Raw genomic sequence first — 24,354 nt, forward strand, 5'->3', positions numbered from 1 at the left:
TTTTTCTTTTCTTTTCTTTTTATTGACTTTTCTTTTATTGATGTATTTTATTACTGTAAGTATATTGTTTGTTGTTGAGTATTATATTATGTATGTAAATGCTGTGATTGACATTGAGCATATGGAAACAGCAAAATATAAAATGGATTAAACAGAAATAAAAATAAATAAATTAGGGAGTCACAGCTTTAGGCTTTTTTGGTCACACCATAGAGGTAACATGCTCAGGCCTGGGTTAGGAAGGAAGGCTGCATCCATTACAGAGGCAGCACCTACCAGCCAACCTACATGGAGGTGACCCTCCACCTCTGGGAAAAATAAGGGGTTCTTGTGCAACCTGGGCAAAAGTATCTGGGGAGAAGGTAGAGTAGCAGAGACTGCTGAGGACACAAGAAGTTATATTTGAACACTGCCCTTCTCCACACCACCTCCACCCCTGCCCCCCCCCAAAAAAAAAAAAGAAGACTGATTTGTTATAACTCCAGTTGTTAATTTAATGGTCAGAGGTTCAATGATATGAAACTAATAGTCTTCCAGGTTGGGTAAGTGTCAAGTACATAACATATAATTGCACTACTGAATTGTCCATGGAGATACGTTAACTACTTTTCTCTACTTCTAGCAAACTCTGGCCTGATATAAAAGCATAGCAGAAAGGGTTCATAGTTGTCAGTTATTACAGAGATCTAGGTTTGCTACATGGTATTACAGTATGTGTATACTTGCACTGATGAATATTTTGTCTATATCAATATAAGCACAGATTGAAGAATAAATAGGTACACTGCCTATTATGTATTGTAAATGTCTAATTCTTTCATTTATTGCTATTAGCTAGTGCTACATGTTAATAATTAGAGCTATGACAGTAGAGCAGGAGAACAAAATAGCCATTACACCATCCATCAAGGTACTTTCATGAGTGTATTAGATCTTTAAATTACATTACAAAGAGAATGAAACAAACTATACTGATGCAAAATGGTAAATACAACTTTGCTTATTCTTCATTCAAAAGAACTATCTATTATAGTCTGTGTGAGTGCAATGCGTATTACTGTTGATGCCAATTACTGCTATACTAGTTGATAGGAAATCAGAGAAAACAGTAGGCAAGTGCCACTGCTGGCATTTCAATTGCAGTAATCTTCCAATTTGTAATATAGCACTGTGACAATAAAGAATGAGTCTGCAATATGTAATCGGGAAAGCAAAATATGGAGCTGCAAGGGTGGGAAGCGGGAATTATCCTGTGGCATCTGAGTTAACCCTTTTATGGCTAAAAGATTTACATTAGTAGTAGGACAGAGATCAAGTGCATATCCATTGACATCATTAGCATATAAGGACAAGTTTTTCTGAAGCTGCTCTGCCAAGTGTGAATGGGGGAGACTTGTTATGAGAGTCTCAAGCTACTTTTGGCTTGTGATGTTTCAGCATTCTTTAGACTTTAATGGGTAAAAGCACTTCATGCTGGTGATGAAGAGCAGTGACAAAGGCTGTTGGTCTCTAGACTGAAGTAAGGGGGTCAAGAAAGATACAGAATTTCTGATAAATAATAAATGAATTATTTTTATCATCTGCTCTCCTGAGCTTATAAGTAATACAATGTATGTGTTATTATAAAGCAGTACATTCCTTATCTAAATGGCAATTGATTGTTAGTCCCTTGTCTATTTCTTAACAGTAGGATAGTCCGCATGGTATGAGAATACTGTTGTAAATAACTTTTCATGCTGGTAGCTACCCAATAAAATTTCTGTACCTTTCTACCACATTTTCTTGGTTTATTCGTTTTCTCGTACTTGATGATCTTCTTTATTTCCACTAGGGATGTGCAATCAAAACTTTTTCAATTTAGATCATTCATTCATTTTGTCGGGTTTTTTGTGTCTTTTTTTCTTTCATTTAGGGGGTCATTCTCTAACGCTATTGCACGCGAAAAGGGACTTTTCGGAAAAAGTCCCTTTTCGCGTGCAATAGCTAGCTCGGGGCGGAGTCGGCCTCGGAAGAGGAGGAGTCGGGCCAGTATCGGGGCCAACGCTGCGGACACATCGCTGGCGGTGAAAGGTAAGATTCCTTATCGCCGCCAGTTTCGCGGCGAATAACTACACCTTTTATGGTGTAGTTATTTGGCGCGAAAGCCGGCGGCGATCTCACCATGGAGGTACGATCACTGCTGGCAATCGCAGGACCGCTCCCCGCTTTGCCCCCCAGCCCCTCGTTACAGCAGACCTTAGAGAAACTGGTGGTAATGGGGGGCAGGGGGTGAAGTGGGGGGCGGTCCTGCGATAGCCAGCAGCGATCGCACCTCCATGGACCTTAGAGACTCTGGCGGTAACGGGGGGGGGGGGGCAGGGGGCGAAGCGGGGGGGCGGTCCTGCGATAGCCGTAAGCGATCGCACCGCCGTGGTGCGGTCACTGCTGGCTTTCGCGCCGAATAACTACACCTTAAAAGTGTAGTTATTCGGCGTGAAACTGGAGGCGATAAGAAATCTTACCTTTCGCCACCAGTGATGTGTCCGCAGCGTCGGCCCCAATGCCACCCTGACTCCTCCTCTTCTGGGGCCGACTCCGCCCCGACTCCGCCCCAAGCTAGCTATCGCACACGAAAAGGGACTTTTTGCATGTGATAGCATTAGAGAATGATTCCCTTAGGCCTAGATTTTATAACCTACCGCAGGGACGTGAATCGCACGGTACAGGGGGGCAGGGGGGCGGGCCTGTGAAAGCCAGCAGCGTTCGCACCTCTGTGGTGCGATTGCTGCCGGGTTTTGCACCCAATAGCGCCATCATAAAAGGTGGTGCTTTTGGGCGCGAAATACACAGCGAAAAGGCTCCTTACCTTTTTGCCGCCCATGCTGTCTTCTTAGAGTCTGCCCCGGTGCCGCCCCGAGTCCTCCTGTACCGGTCTTGATGCCGCCCATTTTTAGTGATCGCATGCAAAAAGGGACTTTTCGCGTGCAATCGCTTCGAATAATGACCCCCTTAGGCCTAGATTTTCTAACCTACCGCAGCGTCGTGAATCGTGTGGGGGCAGAGCGGGGGGGGGGCAGCCTGCGATAGCTGGCAGTGATCGCACCTCTGAGGTGTGATTGCTGCCGGCTTTCACACCCAATAGCGCCATCATAAAAGGTGGTGCTATTGGGTGCAAAATAGGCAGCGAAAAGGCTCCTTACCTTTTCGCTGTCCACGCTGTCTTCGCGACATCTGCCCCGGTGCCGCCCTGACTCCTCCTGTTCCGGTCTTGATGCCGCCCCTTTCCACGTGCAATTGCTTTGAAAAATGACCCCCTTAGTTTGTTAGGTTGTGTGTGAAAAGTCAAAACTTTTTTTTTTCTCCTCTTAACAAGCCTTTGTGTAGACCATCCCACCTGGAATATGGTTTAATTTTGTATTTTCTTTACTTTGTTACTGTAATGTTTATCAATTTTTTGTTTTATTTGTTTAAATTTTGTTCTTTATTTTGCATATTTGTTCTAAACTGTTAACCACCAGAAACAAGTATTTATAGACTCGTGGGCTTGAAATATTTGCAAATAAATAAATAGTGTTTTGGCACAAAAAAATTGAATTTTATGCCTCCAAGTTATACTAATGTGCATAAAATCAATGTTTATGTGTAGAAATTATTTACACACACAAACTACCTAATTTCCCTATGTATATGTATATGGTATAGGTATAAATGTATGTGGCCAGGACTTTTTTCAAGTGGTACGTGCCAGTTCATAGTACTGGAATTTTTTCAGCTGGCTGTATGTTTGCCCTTTAGCCCCAAATATGAAATTGTTGGCAGCTTCATGCCCCAGTCTTTCATGTCCTGCCACTTCCTGACTGCAGCCAGCAAAAACTGAAGAGGATGGAGGCTAATGTTTTCAGAAATCAAAGGTCATCTTATAAATTAATATGTTGTTTAGTAATAACATGCAAGGTCCTTAGTTCAATTTCCCAGGGCAGTGGGTACAGTGTTAGGTATTTGTATGATAAGGCTGATATTGTATAATAGGAATATTTTATATGACATATGCAATATATATGTATAGGCCCTGCTTGAATTACATTGTGAATATAAATTAAACCTGGAGAAAAAACAACCCTACCTGTTGGTACTTCTAGATTTATCCGCAGCTTTCGACACGGTAAATCACACAACACTCATAGACCAACTAGCAAACATAGGCATTAAAGGTTCCGCACTTAGCTGGTTCAAGTCCTTCTTATGCAACAGGTTCTACAAAGTTAGGATAAATAATAAAGAATCTCAACCTATCCTGTCAGATCAGGGAGTCCCTCAAGGCTCCTCCCTCTCACCCACGCTGTTCAACATCTACCTCATCCCACTCTGTCAACTTCTCTCAAACCTCAAACTCACTCATTATCTTTATGCGGATGACATACAGATTCTCATACCGATTACAGAATCCCTGCAAAAAACTATTGCCCACTGGAACAACTGCCTCCAACCATTTAAACAACTACTCTCCAGCCTCAATTTAGTGCTGAACACCAATAAAACCGAGATGCTCATTATCTCCCACGATTCCCGCATCAACATAGCAAGCATTGCTCAAACCTCAAGTTCTAACATCAACTTCTCACCAGACATCAGGAATCTAGGAGCATGGCTGGACAACCAACTAAACCTTAAAACATTCATAAACACCACCACAAAGGACTGCTTTTACAAACTGCAAGTCCTCAAAAAGCTAAAGCCTCTCCTTCATTTCAACGATTTCCCTTACAGATGGTACAGAATGCCGCCACTAGAATCCTTACAAACTCCAACAAAAGGGAACATATCACCCCTATTCTCTGCAACCTACACTGGCTACCTATCACGTTCAGGATCCTCTTCAAATTCCTTACTATCATTCATAAAGCCATCCACAACATCTCTCCCATCAAACTTATGACACAACTACGACCCCACACATCCTCCAGACCCATCAGAAACGCTTACAAAGGCACTCTGTATGCCCCACCTTCAAAAACTTCACTAAGGAAACGAGCCCTATCTACCGCAGGACCCCACCAATGGAATGCTCTCCCCCCAGACCTAAGACTTGAACCCAGCCATCCGGTGTTCAAAAAAAAGCTAAAAACCTGGCTCTTCAGCCAAGCATTCACAGACCCATAAGCAGATTCCAATTGGATCTCTCCCCATACTTTGGCATGCCTTTTCAATCTCCCTCCTTATAAATTTGAATCCTTAGTCAAGCAGCAAGTCAAACCTGCCATAAGTAGCTCTCATTGTGAAACTTACTCAATTCAGTTCCTCGCCATAACCCCCTCCCTTATTTCACTCATGTATAACCCTTAGAGATTTATGTATAACCCTTAGAGATTTATGTATAACCCTGAGAAATATATTTGTGTATAACCCTGAGAGATTTATGTATAACCCTGAGAGATTTACTACTTAATTGTTTTTTGGAGTGGGAATGGAACAACTCCCCTATGAGGAAAGACTAAAGAGGTTAGGACTTTTCAGCTTGGAGAAGAGACGACTGAGGGGGGATATGATAGAGGTGTTTAAAATCATGAGAGGTCTAGAACGGGTAGATGTGAATCGGTTATTTACTCTTTCGGATAGTAGAAAGACTAGGGGGCACTCCATGAAGTTAGCATGGGGCACATTTAAAACTAATCGGAGAAAGTTCATTTTTACTCAACGCACAATTAAACTCTGGAATTTGTTGCCAGAGAATGTGGTTAGTGCAGTTAGTAGAGCTGTGTTTAAAAAAGGATTGGATAAGTTCTTGGAGGAGAAGTCCATTACCTGCTATTAAGTTCACTTAGAGAATAGCCACTGCCATTAGCAGTGGCTATTCTCTTAGCCACTGCTAATGGCAGTGGCTAAGAGTTCTTAGGTTCTTATGGCCTGGATTGGCCACTGTTGGAAACAGGATGCTGGGCTTGATGGACCCTTGGTCTGACCCAGTATGGCATTTTGTTATGTTCTTATGTTCTTATGTTCTTTTGTTTCCTTTGTTTTAATTGTTTTAACTGTTTTAATTGTTTAAATTGTTTTTTATTATTTTAATTAGTTTTTAATTGTTTAACTGTTCCTTGTAAAGCCCTTGGGCGTCCACTAATGCCTTTGGCGTTTCCCTGTTACATGTAAACCGGATTGATTTGTATATTGTACAAGAACTTCGGTATATAAAAACTAAAAATAAATAAATAAAATAAATAAATATAAACTACTGACTGTCATAAATGATGAAAAATCATGGAGCTGTAACCTACTGTGATTATGTCAACGGGAAACCATTTCCCAAACTTCTCCTTTTACAGCGAGTACTAAAGACATCCAACTGCACCATAAATTCACCAGCAAAGCCATTAGTTAGAAAGATAAGTCTTAAAATGCTACTTATATAGCTAATTCAGATAGCCGGTTAGGACTAAAAATCATTATTTATCCAGATATCTGACTTAGGCTTAGATTCACTAAACTATGATGTTTTATCATGGGAGAGGATCAATATTATGGAAGGGTGCGATCCTGGATATACTGCTCCTCCCAACAAAATATTGTGGCAGTATTGCCACATGGAGCAGCAATTAGCACCCTAAACACCTTGCTGGGCAAAACAGATAGGCCATTTCGGTCTTTTTCTGCCATCATTTATTATATTATTTTATTTATTTATTTGCTTTTATATACTGAACTTCGTAGGGAACATTAGGGATGTGAATCGTTTTAGGACGATTAAAATTATCGTCCGATAATTTTAATATTGTCTTAAACCGTTATGGAACACAATACAATACAGATTCTAACGATTTATCGTTATAAATCGTTAGAATCGTGAGCCGGCACACTAAAACCCCCTAAAACCCACCCCGACCCTTTAAATTAAATCCCCCACCCTCCCGAACCCCCCCCCAATAACTTAAATAACCTGCGGGTCCAGCGGCGGTCCGGAACGGCAGCGGTCCGGAACGGGCTCCTGCTCCTGAATCTTGTCGTCTTCAGCCGGCGCCATTTTCCAAAATGGCGCCGAAAAATGGCGGCGGCCATAGACGAAAAAGATTGGACGGCAGGAGGTCCTTCCGGACCCCCGCTGGACTTTTGGCAAGTCTCGTGGGGGTCAGGAGGCCCCCCACAAGCTGGCCAAAAGTTCCTGGAGGTCCAGTGGGGGTCAGGGAGCGATTTCCCGCCGCGAATCGTTTCCGTACGGAAAATGGCGCCGGCAGGAGATCGACTGCCGGAGGTCGTTCAGCGAGGGTTCCGGCGCCTCGCTGAACGACCTCCTGCAGTCGATCTCCTGCCGGCGCCATTTTCCGTACGAAAACGATTCGCGGCGGGAAATCGCTCCCTGACCCCCGCTGGACCTCCAGGAACTTTTGGCCAGCTTGTGGGGGGCCTCCTGACCCCCACGAGACTTGCCAAAAGTCCAGCGGGGGTCCGGAAGGACCTCCTGCCGTCCTGCTGTCCTGGAACAGCCAGGTCTTTATATTTTTCTTGAAGATTCTAAGGTAAAGTACAATTGAAGTAGATGACAGGAATATCCTGAATGAGGAGACATATCTTAGAAGTAGTCATGTTCTATGGCTGACACCTGGAATATATCTTCAGCACTGTTGATACAAATTACTGAACATTGGATGGGTTAGTTTTTTTTTTTTTTTCTGCCATTATCAAATTTGTTATTATGCTAGATATCATGATACACGAAGATAACTAGAAGGATTTTTAAAATTAATTTTAGAATGTATTTTTAAGTCAATGCATAATTAAAATCTTGAATTTGCTACCACAGAAGGTTGTCAAGTCTAATAATTTAGCTGAGTATAAAACCGTTATGGATAGAGTTTTACTGAGGAAAGTTCATTAACTATTAGTTAGATTGACAGCCTTCAATGAATTTCTCCACTTTCAGTTTCTGGGAGTGATCAGCATTGAATGGGTTTTCCTATTTGGGATCTGATGGGTACCTGCAAATGACTCAGGCCACTAATAGAGACAAAGTACAAAGAATAGGGGACATGCAATGAAGTTACTAAGAAGTACATTTAAAACAACAAGGGGAAAATAATTTTTAACCCGATGCATAATTAAGCTCTGGAATTCATTGCCAGAGGATGTGGTTAAACTGTTAGTGTAGCTGGATTTAAAAAAGGTTTGCACAAGTTGCTGGAGGAAAAGTCCATAAACCATTATTAAGGTAGACTTGGGGAAATCCACTGCTTATCCCAGGGATAAGAAGCATGGAGTCTATTTAACTTTTGGGGGTCGTACAGGTACTTTTGACCTGGATTGGCCACTGTGGGAAACTGGATACTGCTGGGCTTGATGAATCTAATATGGCAAATCTTATATTTTTATGTTCTTGTATGTTGTGCTTGATGGACCATTGATCTGATCCAGCTTGACCCTTATGTTCTATTTCAGCTTTTTGTAAAATACTTCTGAATAAGTTTGTTATGTACAATGCAAAAATACACTCCTTAGAGATTATTTAGAATGCAAAGTGACAGCACTTTTTATAGGTACATTACTGTATTATATTCTTATATCTGGGTTGTGTCTGTGTTTGTTATCCCTGGGGAAAGCTTACACCATGCCTTGAGTGTTCAAGCTTAGTTTCCATCAAAATAAATAGCAGCTGATGTTACATTGTATTTTGCCTAGAGTGTTTTACAGATAAATGGGCATATGCCAGATTGGATAAATAAATAAACATCTCATGCTATCTCTTTCTGAATTATCTTGAAACAAATTAGACTAAGGAGCAGATGCACTAAAATTTCGGTCTCATTTTGTGTCTAATGGGAAATGCTTGGTGAATTGGGCCCTAAATGAGAATCCATGTCTTAAGACAGTCATTCAGCACAAAGATGGTTTTTAGAACGAATGCTGGTTAAAAATTCATCTGCAAAAATGCCATAGTACCTGGTAGTTTTAAATACTAGGAAGTCAAATTTCTTGGCGTTGATATAGAAAATAAGCATACATTTTGAAAACATATAAAACACACTATTTTTATTATTTTCATTAAACAGTTGAAGAATTTTAAGTTGAAAAAGGTGAGTGTTTTGTATTCCCCCTTCCATTTTCCAATGCATAAAGTAATCGCAAAAGTCCAGTATGCTTAGAGATATCATATAAACAAGCTGTGAAACAGTATGATGACAAATCAATGAAATCATTTTAGTTCTCACATATTAGAGAATTTAGATTTGCGAAGAAGTGACAACAAAAAAAAAACAACTAGCAACAACAATTACATCTTCAGATATAATAATTGTAAAATATCAAGGTTTAAAAATAAAAATCACCTAACTAAGGGCCTTATTTTCCAATATTGCATTGGTAACGCATTAGGGGGCGTTACCAATGCAAATGAGGCTTCTTTCGTGCAGTGGGGAAAAATCACGTGTGGCGATGTTTCCCCAGTGCACGATGATTCTTTCAGTCTTTTATCGCAGTGCACGGGCTGAGAGAGAGAGAGAGCGAGAGAGAGCACCTTACTATAGTGCCTATGCCCTACATAGGTATTTTAACCCCTATGGGAGGGCCACCTACTAACTCGGGGTGGGGATTAGGTATGAGCGTCGGGGGTTGGGGGCCACTTTCGCATTCCACATGAGACCTACGGACAGAACAGTGGTCTCTAGTGCAGATTTGCTGGCTGTCGGAGTGAGGACGCTCACTCCAAGAAGTGGTTTGGGCAACGTTCTCTCTACCTAGCTTGATGGACACTCTACCTGGGCAACAACATGCTAGGTGGAGAGAATGTTGGCCAAATCTCCGCTTGGAGTGAGCGTCCTCACTCCGACGGCCAGGAAATCTGCACTAGAGACCACTGTTCAGTCCGTAGGTCTCATGTGGAATGCGAAAGTGGCCCCCAACCCCCGACGCTCATACCTAATCCCCACCCCGAGTTAGTAGGTGGCCCTCCCATAGGGGTTAAAATACCTATGTAGGGCATAGGCACTATAGTAAGGTTCTCTCTCTCTCTCTCTCTCTCTCTCAGGCTGTTTGCAAATTTATCGCATGCGGTAAAGTGCTTGGAAAATGAGGCCCTAAATTGGATTACTGTTGCAAACAAGTGTGCTTGATTGTTCCAAGACTTATTTTACTTTGACACAGATATAATTAAAAAGAAAAATAAAGATGTTCATTATAATCCTGACCTTTAGAGATATACAGCCCCATAAGGTTTGGTTTGGTTTTTCATTTTTTTTTATTTTTTATTTTTATTCCTTTTGTTAAATGTTTTCTTTGATTCAGTTCATTTGCCAACCCCCCCCCCCCAAAAAAAAAAAAAAATTAAACAGAAAGAAGAAACCCAAAGCAAAAAAAAAAAAAAAGAAAAAAATTCAAACTGCTAACAAAAAATAAAATAAAATCAGGCCTCTGATGGCAATAGCTGACCTTCCTGGGCCAAAAAACTGTCCTGAGCTGGACTTAGGGCCTCATTTTCTAAAGTATCGCAGGCCTGCAATACTTTAGGGAATGATGGGTGGGGGGCCGAAATGGGGGGGCGGGCCTGAGCTAGCCGGCAGCGATCGCACTGTCGCGGTGCGATCGCTGCCGGTTTCACACCCAATAGCGCCACCATAGAAGGTGTAGCTATTGGGTGCGAACTCGGACACGAAAAGGGCCTTACCTTTTCATCGTTCGTGGCATCTTCGCGGAGTCGGCCCCAGTGACGCCCCGACTCCTCCTCTTCCGGGGTTGACTCCGCCCCCATTTTGGTATCGCATGCAATAAGGGACTTTTTGCATGCGAAATGTCCCTTATTGTGTGCGATCTGGATGGAAAAAGAGGCCCTTAGTGTCAAAGCCTAGCCATAGCTTCAAGGCCTATGCCTGGGCTGGGCCTATTGCTGAGACCTAATGCCAAGACCTAGCTCCAGAGGCAAGGTCTGGCTCCAGAGCCAAGGCCTAGCCCTAAGCCAGGTCTGATGCTGGGGGTATAGATCCAGGGCATGCCCAGAGCAAGTGATGCTGAGTCATTGACAAATGCTTGGGCCAAGGAGCTCCCTCTTAATGTCCTTCCTGGTTCCAATATTTAAATAGGAGCAATACTAAATTTCTTCCACCCATATCTTGGCACTTGATAAATGGTGTTGTCTGCCTGTTACTTCTGTGACTTCCTCTAGTGCAGCCAGTATCATTGTGTTGTATGGGCATACCTTACTAAGCTGCAGGACTGGACCATTGCAGGCCTGTTTTTCTTTTTTTTCTTAATGCAATGAATATGAAACAACCCCAAAATGGCCAAATTTACTACATTGTTTGCATTTGTTTAAAGCTAATGTAAATCTTTAGAGGTAGATCTTAAATAAGTATGGACTCTCTACCTGGGTAACATCAAGCTAGGTTGAGAGAACATTGCACAAATCTCATCTTTGAGTGAGTTTCCTCACTCTGAAGGTCATCAAATCTTCACAAGAGAGCACTGTTCTGTTCGCATGTCTCACTTTGAATGTCAAAATGGCCCCTAACCCCTACACTAATACTTAAACCTCACCTCGAGTTACTAGGTGGGCCTCCCATAGAGATATAAATACCTATCTAGTGTGAGGGCATTATGGCTAGGTGTCTCTCTCTCTCTCTCTCTCTCTCTCTCTCTCTCTCTCTCTCTCTCTCTCTCTCTCTCTCTCTCTCTCTCTCTCTCTCTCTCTCTCTCTCTCCTTCAAACTACTAAAACCAGTATTTGAGAATACATTACAATATGCAATAAAGCCTTAACACAGCTTAACACTACTGAAAAAGGTGTAGCTAAAATCAATGTTAAAGTCATACAATAGGGCTTTGCAAAACAGTAAACCCACTCCTAACTCTTTCTGATTTGCATCACATCATATGTTATGGTGCTATCGCACGCATTAAAGGCATTTTCACAAGCGTTAAGGGGTTTTCGCATGCGTTAAAGGTGCTTAACGCATGCCATAACGCTATTTCATAAATGACCCTGTAAGTTTGTACCTGAGGCAATGGAGGGTAAAGTGACTTATATAAACTATACCTTTTATTATTATCCAAGTTTATAAGGGAATATCACAATTCCGTTTCGCTTAGATAATTGATATTCTATAAGGGGTTTAATGAGCCTATTACAATAAAAACTATCACAGTAAGCCTAATGATTGTCTGGGGCAGATTAATTCATATTAACAAATTTAAAATAAGAAAATATTCTGTTTTTTACAAAATGAGCAAGGCACTAGCATGTCAAATTAACCAAAAACTTAAGCTTAAGAAGTTAATTATTCTATCTATTCCCAGATAGGAATTTAAATGGCCAAACCTTCCAGTTCATAGCCTGGACTTAAAAGTTCTCTGAGACGACTGGGAATGCTGTTATCTGGTCTCAGTGCTTCTGATATCTTACTCTCGGCTGGGCTTCTGCAATTGTAGCACCTTACAGAAAATCAGGACAAACCTGGCTACCTGAGGGAAACCAAGATTACTCAACCATGAAGGAAAGGAATGGCATGGGTGGCCTTGGTCTGCTTCACATGGTCCTTGTGGCTTCTCTCCCCTTACCTTGAAAATGTTACATTTTTTCTTCCCCCCCCCCCCTATAAATGGATCAATCTGCATTTCTTAGTTCATTAATGCAAACCAACTAGTTTCAAGACCATGAAAGCAATTGGTCCAGATCAGGTTGTTTTTGCAAAAAATTAGAGTATCCCTCAGTGAGAAAACATTAAGCATATGTTTGTGGCAAATTACTCATTGATAAGTATCAAGGATCTGATAGGTGGATTTGTATAGCTAGGTCATAAACCCCAGCCTTACTGGTGCCTGGCAAGGTCTATTTTTCACAAGAAAACTGGCCTTTCTATCTGTATAGAGCTTTCTTTGTTTGCATTCTGCTCTGAGAATAATCTTTCTTTATTCAGAGAAAGATGCCAAGCATCCCAAATGTCATTGCGAGTGAGAATCCATTTTGCCAGCATATTCAAAGTAGTTAGAAGATTATACTGGGTGTTATTCCTATAGTCCCTCGATTGCCAGATTCAGCAAGTATACAAAGAAATAAATACCCTGAAAGCCTCCATCTTCTATTGCCCTTAGCATCTTATTCCCACTGTAAAAAAGAAACATGCCAGAAGACTCCTGCCTCTCTGGTCTAGCTACCAACCTTCCAGCATCTTTCTTATGGCTGATACAATATTGCATGAAGTATGGCAGCTATTCATCACCTGGGTTGCAGTACAGCCCACTTGCACCCTGATGCTCAGTTTGCCTGTGCCTGTTAGAGCTACTGCTTGCCCCTACCTTAGCCAGATCCCACCAGTGTGCCCTTAACAAGAGGTAAGCATGCATAGCATTTCTTCTGGTCCAGATATTTCCTGTAAAATGAATGCTACTCTCCTCTGTCTTAGTCAGTTGTGCCTGCATGCACTATAGCACTGATTGCACAGGGTTTGGTAACTGCCCACTAAATATAGTCCTGGAGGTAATTTTGTAAATGAAGGCTAACACATACAGCAGATTCTTAAGGCCCATGTTTTCCACTACCTGTGAGGCTAGTCATCCAGCAATCATTTTCCTGATGCTCCTCATTACTACTTTAGATGCTGACTTCCCCTTGCCCTGGGACAGTGCTATGGAACCTCATTTTTTCTATGGTGGGTTGCTGCTGCTGCAGACACATGGCAGAGGTCTGCTAGCCTGCCATCTGACTGGTAAAAGGGTCCATGGGATCATCCGGGTGAAAAATATACCTTTTTTCAACCCCTTTCCTTTAGCTTTTATTTGAATGTCAGAAGGGGGTCCCCAGGCTAGTACTACCTAACTCCAGTGATGCCAATGCTAGCAGATGATGCTTCTGCAGATGATTCTGCATACCAGCATTTATCAGATGTTCCACTTTCTTGGGGGCTTCTGCTGGACTGGTATTGAGATTGAAGGTAAACCTTTGAGAAAAAATTCCAGAGGCATCACACATACTCTATATCTGTTCTTCCTGGGGATTATGCTGAACACTGCCAGTATCATCTATCTCCCCAATCACTTCAATGGAGGCTAATACGCTACTAACTAATCTACCCAAATTGTTTTTAGCTACTAGCTCTTCAAGTTCTGATTCAGAGAATTTAAGGCAAAATTCTTCCTCAGAATCAGTTAATGAAAATACTGCCTTCACTGCCTCAGAATCAATAATTATAAAATATTAAATTGATTGTTTTGGGCATTGCACTTCTGTTGCCCTACCCTGCTAATGTCATCCTTGGCTAGCTGTCCCACCTTTTTCCTCTGCTCCAAAATAAGAGGGAGAGCAGGACAGCATATGCTGTCCAAATGACAATTGCTTTTGCCTGAGCTATCTTCCTATCTTGCCATTCTGCAGCTAAAAAATCTCTTTACAATTTAGGGGCAGATCTTCCTTTTTTTTTTTTTATCTCTGATCCTAGCCTGGGCTGGTCTAACTCTGCAGCAAATTTTCTATCCCTGCCAAGGCTGCCATTCCCTCCTCTCCCTTTTTTTCTCCCAATGACATGTTAGAATTTGAAGTGCTCTCCCTACTAGTGTTTCAGATTGTATGTATTAATACTGTACTCTCACTCACAGTACCAGCGTACTATATGGAGAGCTGTCACTCTCACATACACATGCACATACATACATGCACATACAGATGCATATATAGTATATGTGTGTGATGGCTCCTTCCATATAGAAAAGACTGATAGTTAAACAAGAAAAAGAACTTAGACTGTTAGCTTAGTAAGACTTTTCTTCTCTTCAGTTTGTCAGTGGCAAAGATAATCTCACTGCCATCTTATCTCAAACACTCAGATAGAGGCAAAAAAATCACTAGCATTGCTACAATCTTCACATGCCAACTCTGACACTCCCCCAGAGAAGACAAAGAACAGAAGTGCCCTACCTCTGTCTTTCTGGCACAGTGAGTAAGACTACTGCAATAGAGAAGTTCAGAAACATCCCTTTATCAGTGCCAAATCCAACTTTGTATATCTTTTTTGGAACTGTAAGAGAGATCCTTCACTAACAACTGCTAGAGATGTAATACAGAGTTTCTTGCATATACTCAGACTTTACAGTAGGACCATGTCAGCATCACTTGATCCAGATAGGCTAGTTAAAAGATGTTGTACTGTGATTTGTCCATAGTCTGGTCGCCTTGCCAACTTGTCCTCTCTCAGCTCTGACAAAGCTATGAAGTCACACAGGCAAGATTTGATAGCTTTAGTTACCAGTTGTATTTTTGCTCAGCAGTACACAGCCATAGACTTGAATGGGAAACATAAATGAATGAGACAATCATTTGTTCAGTTTCTTGGGACTCCCTCCATTGTTTCGGGGGTCTACAAATGAATCAAAAATAGACTCATTCATTGCATTTTACTCATTCATTTCATATGAATTCACAAACCTATTATCCAAATGTAACCTCCTCTTGTCAGGGAGGCTATCATCCAAACACTGCTGAGCACAGAGTCATGCAGTGCAGTGAAGGGGAACAAGGCACATTTGTACTGTACAGAACAGAATTACCTGCAGGGCCCAAGGGATCCCAAAAACATACTCTACACAAAACTTGATATTCCAAACAAGAAAGAATTTATTGCAAAAAAAAAAAAAAAAAAGTCAATATGCAGCAAACAGGTTCTAAAAAAAGAGTTACAGGTCCAGAAGTACTTTTATTTAATTATGTATTTATAAACTTTTCTATACTGATATTCGTAGCGACATCATATCGGTTTACAGCATAACAGCAGGTGGAAATTACAATGAACAGGTATAGGGGAGGGGGGACATAGGAACAATGAGCTTAGCAAGGCAATGTAACCATTAAACCAGTCAAACATCAACAACTTAAATAACACTTATAAATATAATTATAACTATAATCACAAATATAGTTATAATTATAGTTATAATCATAACCATAACAGAACTATGTACAAGGTTCAGCTAAGAGCCGGCATGAAGAGTAGAGGGGGGAAACGGTGGGCTGGGATTATTGAGGGTACGCTTGTTTGAAGAGCCAGGTCTTTCAGTTAGTTCTGAATTTGGAAGGACACGTTTCGAGCCGTAGGTTAGTCGGTAAGAAGTTCCAGTGTATATGATATAGCTTCTCAGACAGTTGTAATGGGAGATATGACCCAGACAGCTGAACAGGAAAGGAATGCCAACCAGGGCTGAATTAACCAAAAGTGCAGTCGGGGGAGGGGAGAACTACAACTCCCAGAGGGCTGAGGGAGAGGAGGTTGAGCACCTGAAGGGAGAGGAGGTTGAGCATGACTTGGAACCAGGTGTAGAGAGGATTAAAACAAATGGGACAGACACACGAGACTGGTGGGCGTGGCAGAAAGAAGAGGACAGCAAAGATGGAAGCAGTTGATACTAGCTGCACAAAAGATCCTTAGGGAATTGCTGTGAGGCGGAGTAGGAAAACACTGAGGTACATGTGCTTGTTTAAACGTGACTTTTTCCAGTGTTGGTTTTCCTACTGAGGGGGCTGTGGCAATTCACTCCACCTCCAGATAGCCACCCAGAGTGCAAAGGCAGTCTTACATATTGTGGTGAGTGAGAATCCTGAATGCAGGAACAGCTGTGTGGACTGCCCTTAAAGGCTTTTGGGGTTATAAGCAGTAAAAAGACAGGGGATGGACACAGCTGGAACCAAACTGTGTTAAAAAAGCCTGTGTGCCAGGACCAAGCTAAGCTTTTGGGATAAACTTTAAAAGTCCTTTCTGCAGGGACTGGCACAGCCTGGGGGCACTAATTTGGTGGCACCATAGTGCCAGGACTAAGCTGGACTGACAGGGCTGTGTTTAAACCCTGGGCTGCCCTAGCAGGGATATGGGGCAGGCAGAACCCAGCTGAACTGTACTTGGAAAGTCGAGAGCATGACTACCCAGTTTTGTTTACAACCCAAGTTGGTGTGGATTCACCTTAGCTTGAACCTGGAGCCAGATTTCGGGGAAACAAAGGGTTACTGCAGTGAGGAACCAGTGGAAGAAGCTCCAGCAGCAGAACTCCACCTGGTGAGCCCTTACATAGTCCAAAAGTTCAAAATAGTTACTCAATAATGTCACTTGTCTACAACCAAAACAAAGATTTCTTCTTCACAGATCCCCAATAAGGCTTTGTCTTTCTTTCTGGCACTACTGAAGAATGGGAAACTTCTCTTTTAAACACAAAACTACTGGCTTCAAACTTCCTTGAAATGGATGATATTCTCCTGAATTAGGGGATGCATTCTTCCTAGCTGGTCTTTAGCCCTTTTCAAAGAAAAAAAGTAACTTTCACTCTCCCCAGTGAATCATATTTTTTCAACACAATCTAGTTCTGAACTCCTCAAAGGCTAAGTCCATACTTGGACTCCTGCAAAATTTCCTCCTTTATGACTCATTGAGGCTTCTTTATATATACCTCCAAAGATTTATCACTAACTTTCTTAACCCGTACCTCCTCAGACTTCCTATTGCTGGAAAGTTCCAATAATAGATTATAGCACCATATAGTGCAGAGTAATTGGGGTAACACAAATGCCAAAGAAAACAACCAAGCTTTTAAACCCATATGGTACCTAGCATAATTGCTCTCTTGACATAAATAAAGCAAACGGGGACATATTCCAAAATACAGCAACTCATACAAAACAGGAGCAAAATAGAAAAATGCTGTCTGGCAAGTTATAGCGTAATGTACTTTCCCCAAAAAAGGTTTCTCCAAGAGAATCTGTTATGAAGAGTAAAAAGAATGGATTGGAACAAATCAAATCAATGCTTTCATCGGTGAGTTAGGTACAAAAACCTGAAGGTACTGAAACACAATAGACAAAAGTTTACATTTTAATGTATATACTCCACCAGGAACAGTGAAGTTCTTTCAAAATAGCCTGTTTGATTGAGTGAGGGTTTTTGTTTCTGTTCATTTTATTTTCTTTTGTTCATGGTTTTTCATTTTCAGAAGTTTGTGCGTGCAGTCCATAATTGCATGCACTAAAAGCATTTTGTGCTTGCACATTAGAAGTTGTGTTCACAAATTGACAATTTATGTACACAATTTCTGATGTGGCAACACAAAGTGCTTTTTGTGCACACAACTATGCACTACATGCACAAACTTCTGAAAGCAAATAGAAACAAAAATGTTCATTGGGTTTGGATACATAGTTGATTTGGTTGATTCCATTTGAAACAATTCAAAAATAGACTTTTTCATTCTGAAAAATACATTTGTTTCAAACAAATGTGCATGCCTACTAAATATGCTTTCAACTTTCTATCCTGGTAAGTAACCTAACAACAGTGTGTTATTGGCAGAAATAGATTGTTTAATCACTAAACAGAAGCAAACACCTCTCAATTAGTTACTCACACAACAAAGTGTAACACTCTAGAGAGGGAAATAGTGTTTAAACTATTTACCAATTGTAGAATATCCTGAAGGAAAAAATACCAGAGGCCTCAAAATGAATTAAGGCTCTGAAGAAAGAAGAAGAAGCTATGGTGAACTATGGCCTAGTTTTGCAAAGCAACATATGAACTATGGCCTAGTAACACACACATTAGCAGAAACCAGGTGAAACGTCAACAAGTGAAGTCACAGGATGAGCATAAGATAAGAAGATGACAGGTCTGAGAAAGGGTATCTGTGAAGATAACAGATCTGAAAAAGGGTATCTGTGAAGAAAGTTTGTACATATGAAGTAAGATAAGATCAAACAGGAACAAAGAACAGCTGTATTTGCAGCAAGGTTAACTGAAATCTTGTGGTTTGGAGTAAATAGTAGTTATCAATTAGCTTACAGAAAATGTATATAAAAAGAGCTTGCAAAAAGAAAAAATTAAGCAAATGTTCCAGACCATAGATGTGCTATGTACATTGTTGTAAGTATACCTTTGCTTCCTGCGTATACCATTGCTTATACTCAGTATAATAAATATATTATTGTGTGATTTAAGACTTAGTCAGAGTTGTTATTACAAACAATTGGTGGATTGAATGCGGGCATTCGTCACATGTTTGTGGAAGCAGCTCTGATTATTTCTTGGGAAGAGTAGAAGATTTACGTTCTCCTGGTGTGATCCCCTAGGGCCCAGCTTGATCAACTGGTCCAGGAGTGATCGGTAATTAAAGCCAAGAGTCCTGAGTAAATCGTGGTGATAGTTTTGAGAAAAGGCGCCTGAGGTTTTAACGCTGCAGCAATTGTTGTTTTTCTTGTATTTACTGTGTGGGTTGATATTAGCGTGTATATATTTTGTGTTCTTATTTTGTTTTGGTTACTATATACAGTTATATGTGCGTAGACTAAGTAAACGACAGTTTAAAATGGTTAACACACACCCAACCCCTAAAAGGGTCCCAGAAGGACAATTAGGAAAGCCTAACACGGTACGTACATTATATGTTAACAGTGATGATACATGTACGGCTGTCCAGCATGTAATTAATTTATTTCCATTTGAAAAAGACCTTATTAAGAAAACGAATGACAAATGGGGTAAATACTCTGCTAAAGATTCCTTTCTTTCCTGGCCCATGGAAGGATCTTTGAAACTTAGTCATTTATTGCCATTGTTAACATTCCTACAAGATAATAAAAAGAAAAATAGTTTAAAGAAACACCTGCATGTCTGGAATTTATTTTCAGTGACAGGTGACTTATATACAGCTGATAAAGAAATAAAAAAGAAAAATAAGGTTATAGGTGAGATAGGATCAAAATCCCTAAATCCGCCCCCATATGTGACTACATGTCCCCTGCTGGAAGACTGTGATCACGAAATTTTAATGCCTATACCAGCAGGCTATGGTCCGTTGAAAGGTCCTGTACAAAAGCCTAAACCCTTATATCCGGACTTAGAACAAGCAGTTAAATTTGAACGGGAAGCTGCTGAGCTTTTCCCTGGAACAGATAACTTTAAAATTAAGGGATTAGTGCACCTGACACCTGCCGATGGCAAGGACTGTCAGCAATTACGGGTTAATGTGTTATCAGAAACCCCACAGAGTCGGTCAACAGAAACGGCTCAAGGGTCATCCTTGACACCAGAGATGATTAAAGAAAGGATTAAAACGAATGAGGAAGGTTCATATGGGGCTCCATGGTGGACCACTGTTAAGACAGAATTAGGCAATGCAAATATAAACACTCCTTGCCACCCGGAAGGGCCAGTAACTGAAGCACAGCTTTCAGAAATAAGGGAATTAATCAACAAATATTGTACGGAGTCAGAAGATTTGGAATTTATCCAAAAAGGTCTAGACATATGGTTAAAATGTATACAAGATTTAAACTCGCCACCTTCTAAGGGAGTAAGAAACAAGAAAGATAATGTGGAATTGAAAGAATTTCCTATCTTCCTAAGAGATAATGGGCAACAGCCACCCATTGCAGCTTATAAACCATATACACCAGTAGATATTAGTACGATTATACAAAAATTGCCTAGTATACATAAAGGAGCAAGGCTCTGGCTCGAGGCAATAGATACTAATACGGCCGGAACACATTTAGCCATAGGGGATTTTAAGGCGCTATGTGCAGCTTGCGGCATTAGTTTACCACAACTCTCAGCAGTAAGCGCACGTCCAAGACTTATAACCCATATTGCCGATGGAATTCCTTTCCAAGGACAGGATAGGATAGATTTGGTAAATGCTTTAAATGTCCTGTATCCTACCAGCATAGATTTTACAGCCATCACAGCAGCCAAATGGGATGGCTTAACTGATTTTGCAATGCACTTGACAAAATGTATGGACATGTATAAGGCACAAACTGGGCAGGATGCTGATATACAGCCAAACATCCCTGTATTTTTACATTTATTCTATGCTACTTTGCCTGCAAATATGCAGACTAATTTGAATAATGTTGTGGCACTTTCAACAAAAACATGGCCAGAGGTGAGAAACACTTTAATGCATTTCGCCTCAGTGCATTGCAAAATGATAAGAACTTCTAATAAAGAGCAACAGAAAATGGCTAGCAAATTAATGACATTACAGATAGCGGACTTAGAAGAGAAAAAGAATATGAAAACACAAAGAAATCAGGATACAGTAAACCTACAAGGCAGTGATATACAGGATTGTTATGTGATACAGGGTCCTCCGCGTACCCCGTATGCAGGAATATATCAGGGAGCATATCCCTCCTATATCCCCCGAGGTCGAGGGATGAGAAGGGGAAGGGGAGGAAGAGGTTTTGCACAAGGGATAATGAATAGACCGTCCCCTGATAGAAGAGCTCATGTGCAGTGCTGGAATTGCCAGTCATTTGGACACTATGCAACTGAATGCAGGCGATCAGGAGTCCCTGATCAACAAACAGTTTTACAGACACCGCCGCCGCTTAACCAAACATTGCAGACACCCCCACCGTTATCTGCACCAGATCAGTTACAGGCTGGCCAACAGCCCTCACAATTCCCTGTGTGGGGCCAAGGTAATTATTGACAGACGTCGGGGAATAAGGGAATAATGCAGGGTGATACTGTGTTTTTACAGAATTCAGAGCCGTTTGTTCAATTATTAGTAGGTCCTCAGCAGGTTCCAATGCAATTTTTGATTGATACAGGCGCTACATCATCTGTTATTTGTGTTAAACCAAGCGCTGTAAAAAGATCCATTGAAACAAACACCACTATTGGCTTTGATGGCAAGCCCAGTAAAAAACATTTAACTGAATTAACCCCAGTAGTAATTAACACTACACAAGGTAAAAGAGAAGCTTCAGTTAAATTCTTAATTGCTGAACATTGCCCTGTAAATTTACTAGGACGAGACTTACTTACTCAATTTGGATTAACTCTCACCTTTAAAATCCCAGCATCTAAGAGCCTCCTTTCCTTACTCACTTCAATAGGAAGTGAGGAGGAGAATGAAATCCCAGATGAATGGAAATGGGATCAACTACCTTTAGATTTGTGGAGCACTGAAGAGTCTCCTTATGGTAGGGCAAAAACAGCTCCGGCTTATCGAATTAAAACAGTACCATTTGAGCTGGGACCAAATGTGAGCCCTTATCCAGTAAAAGAAAAATTAATGGAACCTACTATGAAACATATTGCTAGATTGTTAAAACATGGTATTATTGAAGAATCACAGTCACCCTATAATACTCCTTTGTTCCCTGTGCCAAAAGGAGAAAATGATGTCAGAATTGTTCATGATTTACGTGCATTGAATGATATAGTGATTCCACAATATCCAGTTTGTGCTAATCCTCTGACATTATTACAAACACAGCCCATATATAAGTTCAACTCTGTCATTGATTTATCTAATGCATTCTTTGCAATTCCTCTACATACTGCTTCTCGTGATCTAACATCTTTTGTATTAGGCACAAAGGCTTATCGATGGGCACGGATGCCCCAAGGTTTTACAGATAGCCCGACTGTATTTTCAAAACAATTAAACAAGGATCTAGAGCAGTTCAGAAGTATTTTACCTAAATCAGTATCTTTATTTACATATGTTGATGACATATTGCTTTCTGCTGAAACTAAAATAGAATGTTGTGAATGGACATTTAAATTATTACAAAGGCTTGGTGAGGCAGGATATAAATGTAATCAACAGAAATGTGTATTAGCTAAGACTCAAGTAAATTTTCTAGGTCAAATAATATCCTCAGCTACTAAACACATAACAAAGGACCTACTGTTAGAACTACAGAAACAGGAGTTTCCCCAGAATTTAAAGCAATTACGAGGTTTATTGGGAACTTTTAATTACTGTCGACAATGGATACCAAGTTATTCAGCGCGCATTTCTCCTCTACTGAGGCATTTACAGGTACCGGCTGGTACTGGGTCTTATGCGCAAATAAAATTGACTGAAGATGACGAAATGGTAATACAAGATGTATTACAGACTTTACTACAGGCTGAACCCTTAGGTACTGTAGACCCCAGGCTGAAAGTGCATATATGGGTCCGAGACATGGGAAACACATGGGCTGCTTTTGTAAATCAAGAAGATACACCGAAACAAGCAGTGGCATTTCTATCTGGATCCTATAGTCCAGTGGAAATGGCTCTACCTGAAATTCCAAAGTTATTAACTGCTATTGTCGCCGCTATTGGTAAATGGCGAGCTATGATGCCATATAGCTCGTTAATTTTACACTGTGCTCATTCAATACATCATTTGCTAACGACTAGTCAGGCTGCATTGACAGCAACCAGATTTGGTAAATATCAAACAATATTGACTGGCCAAGATATAGTAACAGCACCTCTCACGAAAGCTCAGAATAAGTTACTAGATTGTTTTTTTCCTAGTAATGTACAGAGACAAATTGAAAGAAAAGACATCCCGGACCTTTTACTGACCCAGTTTGATCCCCTTGACAAGGGACTAATATGGTTTACAGATGGGGCACAGAAAGACCAGCAAGCAGCGTTTGCAGCATTAAGTGTTACACCCAGTTTAGATATTATTACCAAAATACAGTATCAAACAGAGAAAGGTGTAACAGCACAAGAAGCTGAACTCCTTGCTGTAATAGCAGCTTTGAAATCTTCAGGAATAAAAGAGCACTGCACAATCTATACTGATAGTTCATATGTAGTCAGTTCTCTACAATACCATTTATTGAAATGGAAAAGAAGGGGAATGATTACTGCCAAGGGTCAGCCCTTACAACATATCAACAACTGGAAACAAATATTGAACTTATTATCAAAAAGGGAAGGGGTTGGTTCTAAAACTGCTATAGTATGGACGCCAGCACATACTGGACATATGAGCTTTGAGGCACAAGGAAATGACCTAGCAGATAAAGCTGCTACAGAAGTGCTTACTGTGAAACTAATGACTATGCAAACACGGTTTAGCTCAGAATTAATGCATACTCCATATCCCATGCCACTTGACATACTCCATGAACAACCTAGTGGTGAGGAATTACAGAAATGGGTGACAATTGGATGTTATAAAAAAGGGAAAGAATGGCTCCACCCTAATGGAAAAAAATGTTTGACAACATCAGAAGTGTTGCGATACTTCTTGGCATGGCATGCAACCATGCATCTGTCTGCCACTGCACTATTAGCAGGCATACAAAGTAATCATTGGAACCAGAATCTTTATGCTTTAGCTGTACAGATAATTCATAACTGTTTAGTCTGTTCTACTCATATAGCTCGTCGAGGCCCAGCTGTGAGTCCTGGGAACTTGCCTATCCCCCAGGGACCAGGTTTGGAATGGCACATTGATTACACTGATATGATTGAAGCAGTTAAAGGAAAACGGTATGTATTGGTATGGGTGGATAGCTTTTCACATTGGATAGAAGCTTTCCCATGTACAAAAGAAACAGCTCATGTAGTTATTGATACCTTTTTACATAGAATTTTACCAGCCCATGGATGTCCGATCAAAATTGTAT

This window comes from Rhinatrema bivittatum, chromosome 1, assembly GCF_901001135.1.
Source record: "Rhinatrema bivittatum chromosome 1, aRhiBiv1.1, whole genome shotgun sequence".
In the NCBI taxonomy this organism is placed as follows: Eukaryota; Metazoa; Chordata; class Amphibia; order Gymnophiona; family Rhinatrematidae; genus Rhinatrema; species Rhinatrema bivittatum.